Source organism: Rhincodon typus, unplaced genomic scaffold (assembly GCF_021869965.1).
Source record: "Rhincodon typus isolate 14 unplaced genomic scaffold, sRhiTyp1.1 hic_rhity00000621, whole genome shotgun sequence".
Lineage (NCBI taxonomy): Eukaryota > Metazoa > Chordata > Chondrichthyes > Orectolobiformes > Rhincodontidae > Rhincodon > Rhincodon typus.
Genome location: NW_025966259.1, coordinates 35,269 through 50,000, shown reverse-complemented (window position 1 = coordinate 50,000; position 14,732 = coordinate 35,269). Strand labels below are relative to the sequence as shown.

General features: G+C 37.5%; 1 long non-coding RNA gene across 1 annotated transcript in view; it reads right to left on the bottom strand.

Moving 5' to 3' along the window:
* Nucleotides 1-12,427: 12,427 nt before the first annotated feature.
* The window catches only part of LOC125488377, a 16,792-nt gene continuing 14,487 nt past the window's right edge, over nucleotides 12,428-14,732 (bottom strand). The window contains exons 4-5 of the long non-coding RNA XR_007266293.1: nucleotides 13,484-13,664; nucleotides 12,428-12,539 (exon numbers count right to left, since the gene is read on the bottom strand). This is a non-coding gene — a long non-coding RNA (uncharacterized LOC125488377). The remainder of the gene's footprint in view (nucleotides 12,540-13,483; nucleotides 13,665-14,732) is intronic.

Here is a 14,732-nt window from a genome sequence, read left to right as displayed (position 1 = left end):
AATCCTAACTGATTCAAGCACTCATACACCAGTCCAACCATCCCAGGATTAGAAGTTGGCATGAGCTTGATGGACTAAACGGCCAACTTCGACATTATAAACCTTTAACGGAATAATTATAACTGGAGTGAAATGTTCAAAGAACACGGGACCTGCTTCTATTATCTAAGCTTTTACTTCAGCGTTTTTAAAATTTGAAGCCAGGGTTAACTATATGTTCGGGAACAGTCCTTTATGTATTCATCTTCTAATGACTGTGCTGTAATTTGTTCAGGTACAAAATGTTTCATACCTTTCACATCATTTAACAGACCAAGATACAAATCAAATCAATTGCTCTTTGTAAATGTTTCACAGATTTCTGCCTTGAAGATTATTTAACTTCGAAATTTGAACAACATATAACACAACAGATCCTCAGTTCACGCTGTGGAGATGGACAACAAAACAAATCAGCCTCAATATTTGCAACACAATAAAATTAAAACCCCTGAAGGCCTTCAAAATTTATCCCAATGATTCCTAACCACCTTCTCACCTCCAAGAAATCACATGTGTCAGATATGGTCACAGCCCTGACAAAACCATGCTGATTATTCTTGATGAATACTTGCCTCTCCAAGTGGAGATTAATTCTGTTGCTCAGAATCTTTTCCAACAGTTCCCTACCACAAATGTTAGATCCATTGGCCATTAGTTTCCTGATTTGTCTTGACCATTCTTCTTGAATAATGGCACCATACAAGCTATTCCCAGTCCTCTGGAACTGCACTTGTGACCAGAGAGGATTTGAAAATTAAGTGTCATGCCCAGCAAATCTCCTCCCTTGCCTTTGACTGCAGCCTGGGATACATCTCAATCTGTCTTGTGAGGTATAAGACAATGATTGAATCAATGTGTTAGAAAACACAAACTAACTGAAGGTGCAGGATAATCAACTTTAAACTGTTAAGTGAACAGTGATATTAGAGTGATTTAAAAAAAAAATGTTGTGGAAGAATGGAGTACTTGAACACAGGAGTAGTAAAGGCACACAATCTTTAAAGAAACAAGTGAATAAATATTTTAAGCAGGTAAAGACTCAAGAAAAGAAATAGAATCCAGCATCAAAAGAAACAGGAATTGGAGTAAGGCTATTGGGCTCTGCTGAGCATGCTTGCAACACAGGATCACAGTTAATTCGTCACCTCAAAAAATTTAATCCGTTCACTATCTAATAATTTATCAGGGTCTAAATATGACAAACTCGCTGACCAATTCTACCCTTTAGGAGTAGAAAATTCAAGATTCACAATGAAAACATTTCTCTTCACCTCAATTCTAAAAGGGTGATTGCTTATTCTGAGACTGCATTCTCTTGTCCTATTTTCCTAGCTAGGGAGACATTTTCTTAGCATCTACCCCAGCAAGTGGCTCAAAAACCTGGTACACTTCAATTAGGTACCCTGTTTTCTTCCAAATTCCTCGTCTAATCAGTCTCCCCTCTTAAGGGAACCAGTCAAGTGAACCTTTGTTGTACTACCTTTAGGGAAAGGTTTTTTCTTCCTCAGCTAAGGAGATAAAAACTGCAAATACTACTCCATATGGAGGATATCAACAGGCTGGTCAATCAGCAACAAATGGAATTCAATCTGGATAAACGTGAAGCATTGCACTTGGGCAGGACAGACAAAGCCAAGGAATACATGATGAATGATAGAACCCTGCAAAGCACACAGAGGATCAGAAGGATCTTGGTGCGAGTGTCCACCAGTCCCTTACGGTGAATGGACAGGTTGGTAGTGGTTAAGAAAGCACGTGGAATCGTTGTATTTATTTGCTGAAGTATAGAGTTTAAGAGCAGGGAGGTGACACTGGAACTGAATAAAATATTGGTTAGGTCACAGAGTATTGTGTGCAGTTCTAGAATCCACATTATAGGACGGATGGGAATACATTGGAGATGGGGCACAGGTGATTTACTAGGATGTTGCCTGGACTGGAAATTTTCAGTTATTAAGAGAGATTGGATAGACTGGGGTTATTTTCCTTGGAGCAGAGGAGACTGGGGGATGCAGAAGAATGATCGAGATGCATAAAATTATGAGGGCACAGATGGGGTAGCCAGGAAGAGAATTTACCCCTCTGTGGAGCGATCAATCACCTGGGCATAGATTTAAGGCAAGAGGCAGGAGGTTAAGCGAGGAATCATTTTTTTTTCACCCAGAGGGTGGTAGGAATCTGGAACTCACTACTGGAAGAGTGCTAGTGGCAGAAATCCTCATAATGTTTAACAAGGACTTAGATGTACATTTGCGATGCCAAGATATATAACACAATGGGTCAAATGCTGGAAAGTGGGATCAGAATAGTTAGGTAGCTGTGTTTGTCCGATGCAGGCTTGATGGGTCAAAGAGCCTTTTCTTGTGCTGTAGATTTATATGACTCTTATGCAGCCTCACAAATACCCTGCACTGGTGCAGCATCTCAAAACCAGCAACCTAAGAACCAAGACCAATTGGTCAAGGATCACTCATACTACATGGAGCAAGAGAAAACAGTTAACTAGTCTGCATGCCACGTGCTAATGCGGAACGTAGCTCAATAAGCCAGAAAGTTATTTTGCTCATCTTATAACAACTGAAATTTATGTATGGCAGCTTAAAAACATCTTGCTTGGAATGTCACCAATTTTTGGATAGCTGGATTTGAGAGACTACCTGTACAATTGCATTAAGACTTAACGGTTATACTTCAGTCTCTGTAACGGAAGCTAACATTCCATTTGTTTTGCTAATTGCTTGCTGTGTCAATATATTATCTTTGAGATTTGTGTACAAGGCCAGCCAGTTAGAACCATCTATATGCAAACATTTCCCAGTTTCTCACCATTCACAGCATTTTGCTTCACTACTTTTTCTATTAAACTGATTATCACATATGCTGAAGTGTGAAGCTAAAATGCCTATGTCCTTGCCCACTCACCCAACCAGTCTGTATTGCTATGCAGTCTTTTTGCATCCTCCTTACTTGTTTTTGCACATAACGTATTACCAGCTAACCTGTAATACATTGTAATTTGCATTGGTGACTAGGGACTGAGTATGATAGGCTTGGTCTATGTAATGACCTCTATAGCATCCTGCCAACCTGATGATGCCATCAAAAACACACAAACATAGTTCTATTTATTCTGTATTATCAATCCTTATGCAACACTAATAATTTACCTCCAATCCCATGAGTACTAATCTTGTAACTTGTGCAGCAGCTTATCAAACATTTTGAAAATCCAAAACAGACAGCATTCACCTAGATCCCCTTACCAATTTTACTAGGTACGCTCCAAAATAAAACTGTAGATTTGTCAATTATAATTTCCTTTTCATAAATCCATGTTGATGCTGCTTAATTGTTTTGAGTTTCTAAGGACTCTCACCATGTCCCTAACAATACATACAATACTTTTTACCTTGCTAACTAGGTTATACTTTCCCATTTTATTTCCCCTACTTTCTTGAACAGGTGGGCTAGGTTTGCTACCTTTCAATCCTTGGGAAGTGCGCTGGAATCTAAGGAATTTTGGAAGATCAAAATCAGTGCATCCATTTTCTTCATAACTATTTTATTCAAAACTCTAGAACTCAGCTTGTCAGGTCCTCGAGATTTGTTGCTCTTTGCCTCTAAAAAGATGGAGTTTAGTGTCATACAGCACATGATAGAATTTGGTAGCAAGCACACAAATATCTACTTGAAGGAATGAATTTGAGACAAACATGATGATTTGTTCTGTCATATCTAATTCCTGAAATGGGCTGTTGATTTCTTCTGCTAATTTCCCTCAGCTCAGCACAGCACAGACGTTTTCTGGGCAGAACCATTTCTCCTTACCTTTGATATTTTTCCAAGCATTTTCTCTAAACTCAGGAAGTTTTGCAGCATTTTATTTGTTTTTTAAAGTGGACCACAGATCCAGTTTCAATTTGAATGTATTCACAGCACTGATCATATCTGTCCTTTCCCTACAGTTCATGTGTCCAGTTCATTCAGTATTGACATTATGACCATAAGGAAGTTGAAGCTGAACAACCATGAATTATCTGACAGCTCACTCCATTCTTTGACTTAAGAAAAATGATGATTTTGGGCATTAAACCTAAACTCTTTGCCAGACCTTCCCTTGACTTAACTACCTTAGATCAGCATGGAGAACTAGTCTAGTAGGCAGCACTGAGCCTGTCAAATAAAGACTTAAATGGTGCGAAAGACTTTTGTTTAGATTGCCTTTAACAACAACTTTTATTGCATGAGCAAAGTCCATAACTTTACTCATTAATGCTTGCTGGTGAATTATACATCAGTAATTGACAAAACAGGGGAAAGTCCGGATCACTTATCCAAAATGCAACCAACCACACACTTACATCAAGCATAGCTAACACATCAGTTGTGATGGGAACCAGTTTCCTGATTGGAATGTTTATCTCAAACACATATCATTTGAATTCATTGTAGATATCCTCAACCTTGTTCTCTATAATGAACTGAAGGGTGAGAAGATCCTCGTTAGTTACGTGCTTAAAAGCCATACACTCAAAAATGCGGACATGTCGATGGATTCAGTAAATGAGAAGTAGCATTCATAGTCCTTTGGGTCCACTTGTAGTTGCTGAAAACAGTCTTTGGAGAAAGATTCCACTCACCTTGCAACTGTGGAAGCACTAATAACATCCTTTGTATTGATTCTTTGAATGTTTATTTCTTCTTTGAATGAAAAGTCAGTGGCTCGAGTCACTGCTTCTTTAAGTATTTTGCCATCTTAGAAAGAATTTTTGTGTTTTGCCAAATGACAGGAAACATGAGATTACCGTTGAGCTTTCAAAAGTGCCACCAGCTCAACAACTTTCTTTGTCTGAAGCGTGAAGGGAAAATTATTCTTGAATTTACTGTGTGATATGGTGTGGTTCCAAATTCCACTTTTTATAACGATAACATTTGGTAACACTAGGGAAATGCTTTGTTTTTAAACCCTCAAAAATTAATTTTCTCATTCTGTGTGGAAGTTGTACATTTTGGTTTCTTTCTAAGATAACAAGGTATGGAGCTGGATGAACACAGAAGGCACACCCTGTAATCTCAGACTCCAGCATCAGCAGTTCCTACTATCTCTGGTTGATTTCTTTCTAGTTTGTCCAAGTTCAATCATTATTACATCATCTTGTAGTTTGTAGCGTCACTCTGCCACAGGTTATGCTGCATGTAGGTCTCTGGATCCATACTTCTGGAACATTCAGAAGGTTGCTGGCTGCTTTCAAATGCAGAGGCACAGGAGATTACTTTTGTGGTCTTGATGTATTTCTTCAGCTTCTAGTCAGCTTACATTGCTCAGAAATTGAATATGAAACACAGCAGCACTCCTGTAATTTTTCTTCATCCTGCACAGTCTCAATAGATAAGCAACTGAAGAAATAAAAGCTGTACGTCTACAGAGAACAGGGAGAGGAGTGGGACTAGCCGAACTGCTCTAGCAGAGTCCATACTGTAACATATTGGCTTCATACATCCATTTGTAGTATATTTATTTCTTTTTCATTTTTGGGGTGGCAGTGCAAACACTTACTTTACCCTCCACTGATAGTCCACCTGGACCAAACAAACATGATGAAACAAGCTGGCAAAGTCTGTTAAGGAGTATGCACATAACTCTAACTGTGTGGCTTCCCAAATTCAATATCTTTCATGCACACATGAATATCGTTGCTCACACGGTGAGGAATACAGGCAGGCGGTGAGATCAACTGTCAGAGACATGCATAGCAAGGGAAAACAGTGGAAGGTGAGATCGACTGTCAGACTCTATAATCAACCTGTTGATCAGGTTCTGAGTTGGAGACCACTGCTTAGACTTTAGAAATTCCAGGAACGATTCAGTGTTTTTGAACTTTTTTGGTATTTTAATTGTAGACGCTTACAACAGATTGTTACAAAATACAGAGAAATTAAGCCATGGAAATTAAAATTATGATGATATTGGAGATCTGATCATGTACAATCATACTTTAAGATGCAGAACTTAAATAACTAAGCCGAAAAATATTATGATTGGCTAAGGATCATGCACACAAACTCAAACATAAAGCTGCTGCACTGGTAATCTGATGGTGGAAAAAACACATTACAAAAACAACCACTTTTGTACAGAAATAAAGATTAACATGTATGCTCACATAAGCTTTAATAAATAGTTTAACATGATTAAAATGTAAGATATATTGTTATTTCCACAGAACACCACTATCAACTTCCATTAAGTAGCTATTGTTGCCAGATGTTTGTTTGCATTTAGGTTTGTATCATAAGGGGCAAACCTTTCACAGGTTAGACTATTTAGCAGATGATCATATTCTTTTAAAAAAATGGAACTACAATTTATTGTATTAGTATCTTACATTTTAAGTTTGCAATTTAAGATCTTTCAAACAGAGTATCTGCATTTCTTTAAAACTATGGAAATGTTGATAAGAAATAACATATAATAATTGTAAACTAAGTTTGGGTCTGGTAACCCTTGTCACCAGACCCGAAACGTTAACTCTGATTTTTTTCTTCACAGATGCTGCCAGACCTGCTGAGCTTTTCCAGCAACTTCTGTTTTTGTTCCTGATTTACAGCATCCGCAGTTCTTTCGGGTTTTATTTTGTAAACTAACTACTTGTGCATTTACATAACAAATACAACTAGGCATGTAAAAATATTGCAAAACCAACTAAAAATCTTAGAGTCATAGAGTCAGAGCGTCATAGAGTTTTACAGCATGGAAACAGGCCCTTTGGCCCAATTACTCATGCTGACCTGATCTCCTAAATTAACCTGTTGCCAGCATTTGGCACATATCCCTCTAAACCTTTCCTATTCATATACCCATCCAGATGCCAGTTAAATGTTGTAATTGTACCAGTCTTCACCACTTTCTCTGGCAGCTCATTCCATACACGCACGACTCTTTGCGTGAAAAAATTGCCCCTTAGATCCCCTTTAAATCTTTCCCCTCTCACCTTGAACCTACGACCTCTAGTTTTGGGCTCTACCATCCTAGGGAAAAAAGACCTTGGCTATTCGCCCTATGCCCTTCATCCTTTATAAACTTCTAAGGTCACCCCTCAATCCCCGATGTTCCAGGCAAAATAGTCCCAGCCTATTCGGCCTCTCTCTACAGCTCAAACCCTCCAACCCTGGCAACATCCTTGTTAATCTTTTCTGTACCCTTTCATGTTTCACAACATCCTTCCTATAGCAGGGAGACCAGAATTGAACGCAGTATTCCAAAAGTGGCCTAACCAATGTCCTGTACAGCCACAACATGACATTCCAATTCCTGTACTCAATGCACTGACAAATAAAAGCAAGTGCACCAAATGCCTTCCTCACTACCCTGATCTGATCATATACAATGCAGAACTTATATAACTAAGCCAAAAGAAATGATAATTGGCAAAGGATCATGTATGCAAATTCAAACATATAGCTGCTGCGCTGGTAATCTATATGTAAAGAATTAAATTGTTCACTCTTTGGAACCTTCCAAGTAATACTATTGTTAATTTAGTTTGCATTCAAATTGCAAACATACCATGGTTTGTGCACAACTTCTAAACAACTCTGACAAAATAATTTTGAAGAAACAAGAACACATACATGAACAAAAAGAGAAGTCGCCGGAAAAGCTCAGCAAGTCTGGCAGCATCTATGGAGAAAAATTAAGAGTTAATGCTTTGGGTCCAGTGACCGTTCCTCGGAACTTGTGCATTTGGCACATTATCACTAGTGTCCTATTTCCTTTGTGATTATCAATGCGATGTCACAATTAAACATTGTGATTCAAAATGCTTTTCCAAATAGGGATGTCTAAAGGACAATAGAACCAGATTTCAGTTTCATTGACGTTGTGTATAATTTACAAACTCTTGTCTCAACCAAACATCTTTATTTTTTCAGCATATGTTTTGCTAAAAGGTTGACTTCCCTAATCAGCATGTGACTCTTGTGGACTAAAATGCAACTACATTTAGTGAATGGGATGCAACATTGAAAATACAAGGGTTTTATCTACAGTAATGTTATTCTGAAAATAGTATCAGGCTGTCTTTAAATTCATGTTATCCGTAATACACAGAAAAGCACCATACTGTAAGGCCATCTATTTCAGGCTCAAATGAATATTTAAAAATATTGTAAGCACATGAAAGAGAATGTTAAATCAACATATACAATTGCTGTGAATACTTAGCTCCGTTATAATGAGCAGCTTTTGGAAATTAAAACAAGGTCTTTCAAGTTCTGATGATCCTTTCTCAGTTCTTTAATGAATTTACTCATAATGCAACGCTTAATATGCGAGCATTTCTTGATTTATTTGGCAGTATGGATGAACTAGTCAATATCTGGTACATATATTAATGACAAAACCACCTCCAAGTATCAAGTTGTCAATTAAGCCTGTTTCAAAGACAATGTAGAGCATCTTGAATGTCAATCCCATTTAAAGCACACCAGTTCATATCCTAACCAGAACTGGCAAACCCAGCATCCGCTAAATGCTGGAACCGAAGTACTTCTGCACTGTTACAGAAGTAATTACCAATTCAAGCAGGTCTCACACATCACTATCATTCGAAAGAAGAAACAGTTGTTATTTTGACCGTTACTTTAGGAGAATTCACATTTTGGCTATGGACGATAGAATTGCAATCTTATCATTTTTCAATGGAGTTTCTATAACACCAAGTATTGAGTAAATTCACCTTAATCTGCATTATATCTTTTGATCTTATTGTAGCCTACTGTGCGAGATCATTCAGACTGAGTAACCAAGTGTATATAGTTAAACAGAAGAAAATGGACTGATGCTTTCAGGGATCATGCACCCTTAAAAAGTAGGTTCTGTGGATTTAGCCAAGTTGGTGTCTCCCCAAAGACAACATAAAAGCAAAGCAGCCCTACCATACCACAATGACCTCTTTTTAGTTACAGGCTGGCTGCTCAATAACCTATTTGAAACACCAGCAAATTAATCTTCCTGACTCAATATAGCTTGGCTGTTTGGCTAATAACAGTATGTTCATTTTCTTCCAATAGACTTTTCCCTTTGAAGGCACATTGATAGAATGAACCACACAGGAATATATAGTGGCCATGTACATAGTTAACCGCAAACAGCTACAAAGCTATTGCAGAATTTTGTCCACTGCAGTAACAGATCATTCCGACAGTATCCAGGATCTCAGCAGGTCCTGCAAATTTCTGAAAACAATGCAAGAAAAAAAATTAAAAGAAATTTGTTTTTGTATAACTCCTTTCACCAACTGAAGGTATCTGAAAGCCCTCCGCAACCAATTACCCATTTATGGGCAGTAGACAGTTGTAATGTGGGTAACTAAAAAGTGGCTAATTTGCACAGCAAATTTCCTCAAACAACAAGACAAACTAGCTGATAATAATCTGGTATTATTGATCGAAGGATAAATGTTATTCACAACTACTGAAAGTATCTTCTGCACTTCCTCCACAAGCGTCATGGAATCATCTACTTCCATCAGAGTGTGTGGCAGGGCCTTGGTTTAATATTGCTTGTTTAATATGGCAAGTACACGCATTAACTAGGTGTGGACAAGATCAGGATTGTCCCTTATAATTGTGCTGCGTTAACAATGATCACTGTAGTGTTACAGATCTGTAGCAAAAATGGAGTTTTTGAGCCACATGGAAAAGATCTCACACAATTTGGGATTCCCACGTTATAGTTTTCCAGTATGCTTTACCAGTTTAAAGAGAGAAATTGAGTTTTCAAAAATGTATGGAGTTAATGAAATAGCGAAGAAAAGAGTAAGAGCTTTTTATTCTTTGCGTTACAGTATCACTAAGAACATAAAGGCTTGTTTATATACCAAAACTCCTTAATTCTCCTACCAGATAACAATATGTACTCACTTATATCAAAAGCCCATACAACAGCAAAGTAGACCTACTGAACACATGTTACTCAAAAGGTGTTGAGACAAGGAGTACAAAAAGACATGCAACTGATTGCATGATTTAGACTGTCCAGCTTTCCAGCTTAATGTAGCTGGTAAGGAAACATCTCATACTGTTTTACCAAATATGAAGTGCATGATAATTTTGGCACAAGTTTAAGACATTTTCAATTATAACCACTCAATAATGATATAACTACTGGCACAAATCAATTTAGTTAGAGAAACATTATTTTTGAAGTTGAAACAGGTATTAGTTTGTAGCATAATCTTGCCTTAAATGTATTATACCAGTGATAATCTTGATACGCTAAAATGTTACAATCCTTCAGGAGCGTTGTTCGGATTCCAGTTGAAGGACAATAATGAGCACTAATATTTAATACTATGTCCATTTGAAATGTTTTGTTTTTGCAGCAGTGCAAGTATGGATCCTGTTATCCCAAACTCAGATCGTTTTCTGCAAAAAACAGAGTTGTGCTACAGGAGGAGGAAATAATGGTGCTGGCCATTAAAGAGCTATCAGTTAAAAATTACTAAGTATCATAAACCATTAAAGCTTGTTGCTTGCATCTGACATTTCTTAGAGTACAAAACTACCAATACACTAAAAAGGTCAAGTGACAATACTACTTCAGGAAAATTTATTATCACTGTGCACCATTAGCTTAAAACCACAGTGTAACTCAATCATGCGTAAAGATCTGTAATGCCACAATGCACAGTCAGCATTACGCTTTAACATTTTCATCAATGCTAGGATTACTTAAAAAAACTCATACTTACTGTCATTTCACAACAGGTATTTTGATAAATATTCTACACGGGAAACCAAAACAAAAACAGTAAAGCTATTGCCAATAGAGCAAAGAGATTTAAAGCAGAATTCAGAAAGTTCAAATACTTCCATTATGCATTTTCATTTAAAAAACCAATGCCTAGCCTCTGTTTGAATTAAATCCAATACATTATGTCTTCAATGCAAACATTTTTCCAGTTACATGACAAGATAAAATTCTTCAAAAGTCATAATCCTCGACTCTGCGAGTTCTCCACATATTAATAAAAACATGCAACTGAGATACAATAGTTATAGCATTCTGTAAATCAAAAATGTGCAACCCGATGGCTAAATTCTGCTACTTCTCAATTTTACGCAGGCTGTGGAACACCTCTTAACTGGTCTCTCCCATTAACTCACTGTGCACAGGCAATCGCTTTTAAGCAAAATCATTCACCTTTCAAAAACTTGCAGGCACAATCATCTGACTTTTCAATAGAGCTTCTAAAATTAATGATATCCTCCAGGAAACAGCTTTTCTCTTTGTGCTCCAGATGGGCTGGTAAATTGTGCTGCTCCCCTGGCTCACCCAACCACCCAGGTCTTGATAATACTGTTTCTATAACAATACAGCACTGATTAAATTGGCACACTTAAAACTTAGATGTTGCAGCCTCCAGCTTGCCTGAATGCCTACTATGTACCAGAGTCGTTTCTTATTACTGAAATTCTGGGCAGGGAGAATCAATGTAGAGATAGAAAGGTAAAGGAAAAGTCGCCATAGTCCTAGTGCTGCTTTCTCATTAGAGAGACTGACCACTGGTTGTGGTTTAACCCGGTAGACGCCATGCCTCAGGTGGGGGGAAGAGGTTGAGGAGGAAAAATCCTCATGTTATACTCTGAGGCATGGGGTTAAGTCATAAGGCAGAGGATAAGTAAAGGGAAAGCACAAGAATAAGGGTGCAGTGAGAAGACAGACTGAGGAGGAGAACAAGCTTAGAGAACTGGGAGAAGAGTGCACAGGTGTGGTGGTGGTTATAGGGAGGCCTGAAGATGAAGACTGTCAATGTGGCAAGTGCAGGGAGATGCGTTACAGAAGAACACAGGAAGTTGTAAAAAGGGCCTGCATGGAAAAGTACACAGAAGAGGACCACAAAACAAATTGTGGGATGGAGAGAGAGGAGAGCAGGAGGAAAAAATATAAAGTAAAAAGGAAAAAGCAAAAAAGAGGTAGATGGCATGATCAAAGATTTTGGAAAATACACTGCAGATTTGAAAGTGGATGCAGCTTTTAATTGTGAGCCTGTTTGAATTCAAAGTAATTCTTCAAACACATCCCATTTTCCTCTTGGACTAAGATGTATCATACTGCTCCAAAAGATTACATATTCTTATAGTTAAGAACAATCAAAACTTTGCATGCATTTGCATCTTGATCACTACAAAAGTGACAGATTCACCATATTCCAGCATGCTGTCAGGCAAGTATACCCTTATAGAATATAGCTATTCTTGTGAAAACCTCAACTGGCTTATTATTTGCACTTATTACCTAGCAGACAAAACAAATTCATTACAAGATTCAAAAATTCAAATCCATCTAATTATTTAAAAATTCTTTCAATACTTACGTTAACAACTGTTTCCTTAAATTTGATGTGCAATCTGTAGTTAGACAGAGCAATAACTGCATCCTCAGCACGTCCTATGTATTCTGTACTTTCCCCATGAAGCTCAGGAAAAGGAACCTACAATGTGAGGTAATAGGGAATCAGTTATTATTCAGCATAAGCTATGAATAAACAGAATTCTACAAACTAATACTGCATCTACTTGTCTAGAAATTCAGTGCCATAATCTTGGCTCAGCCATCAAATACATGGTTGGCACACTGGTGCAGAGCAGATGGGAATGTGAAAATAACTTGCTTTTGCTGTATAGCGTCCTTGAACTTCTGAGAGACAATGATCCTAAAATCTTGATAAAATGCTAACCTTCAACAGATTTCATGAATACTCAGACTTCAGGAATTCAATGTAACAAAAGCAGCATTCTTGATGTATGTATATGTGTGCATGGAAGGGAAGTTAGTATGAGGAGATCCTCATTACATGAGGAGATCCTGTTAAAAACTCCAGCCGGTTGGTCCTGTTTTGTCAGCTGTGGTTAACTGGGAGCACTCACAGAAGGTTGTGGGTCAAATTCCACTTGATACTTGAACACATAATCAAGGCCAACACTACAGTACAGCACTGAAACAGTGCTGCACTTTTCAAAAGAAAAGTTAAATAAAGATCCCATCTGGGGTGTAAAAGATCCCATTGCAATGTTTTGACAATCATCTGGGTAGTTCTCAGTAGAGTCTTCTCTAATATTCATCCCTCAACAAGCACCACAAAACCTTGTCATCATAATACTGCTGTTTGTGGGATCTTGCTTTTGCAATTTGGTTGCCACATTCCAACAGCAACTGCCATTCAAAAACACTTAATTAGGGACATCTTGAGGTCCTAACCCTAATGAATGGTGCTGTGCAAATGCAAAGCTTATTATCAGTATCAAGAGGAGATCAAGCACCGGACAAAGATAAGTCTAGGATTGGAGAAGTATTGATCTTCATGTCATTTTGGAGCACATGATTTGAACATTTGATGCTGATAAATGGACGTTATTGAAGCAGATCATCACTTACCATGGAAAGTATCAGAATACCTCATTTGTAAATGGAAAACTGGCTGAAAGTCTACAGTACTTCCAATTAAATCCGCATTTTTCTTCTATACCTGGAGGTTTTCTTCTTCTCTAATTAGCTGTTTTCTAGGAAAGATCTGATTGGCTTGGATACACTCCAAACTATGTTGTCCTTCTTCATCCTGAAAGAAGAAAGAATTTCCTTTTTAGTCAAAGAAGGTAGATACATGTTTACCCTGTCAATTTATAATGGCCCCTCCTTCTGCCTTAGAGATATAAAGATTACCTATTTTGTAGAGCTTTATTCATTATTCAAATAGATACACCCTCATGACATCAGGTTTGTTAGAACACAAGATTTAGGCTGTACACATTCTGGCAAACTCTTAAAAGCAAAATATTGCAGATGCTGAAAATCTGAAATTCAAACAAGTGCTGGCAAAATTCATATCTAGCAGTATCTGTGGAGAGAGAGAGAGAAAGAGAGTTAACATTTCAAGTCCAGTCTGACTCTAGTCATGTTAACACTCCTTTCTCTTGATAGATGCTGCCAGGCCTGCTGAGTTTCTCCACCACCTTCTGTTTTTATTTCTGGCAATCTGTTGTTTATGATGGATGTCAATTTTCACAATGACTGTTTCCCAAGATGCTTTGCCTCAAAATACTAAATTGATATTTTAGCTGCTGAATTACTGTTATGATACACTGAAGCTTCACCAATCCATAATTCTTAGGATTAGGTCATTTCTGGATTTCAGAATTTTCTAGATTATAGAATGATGTTAGAATAACCAACTAAAAGCAAAATGTTTGTGTATATATTATACATATATTTGTTTGGAACTCAAAACAATGATAAAACATTACAAAACAGTAATACAGAATCTTTCATGTTTCCATTCCCATTATACTGTACTAAAATAATGTCAATCGTAAAGGAACAGATGAGTCTACTCAAAACAATGTTTGGACAACTAGTTTTTCTAAACAACAGATTTCTAAAATGATGAGACTACAATATTATTTTATTACTTTCTGCTTAACACGACTGACATTATTATTTGAATGATTTTAACAAAGACGTGATGATGTATAACTAGTTGACTAAAAGGAGTACCAATATCATTTATGACACCAAGAGCAGGCTAGCCAATCATTAACAGAGACAACAAGGTGCAGAGCTGGATGAACACAGCAGGCCAAGCAGCATCATAGGAGCAGAAAGGCTGACGTTTCGGGCCTAGACCCTT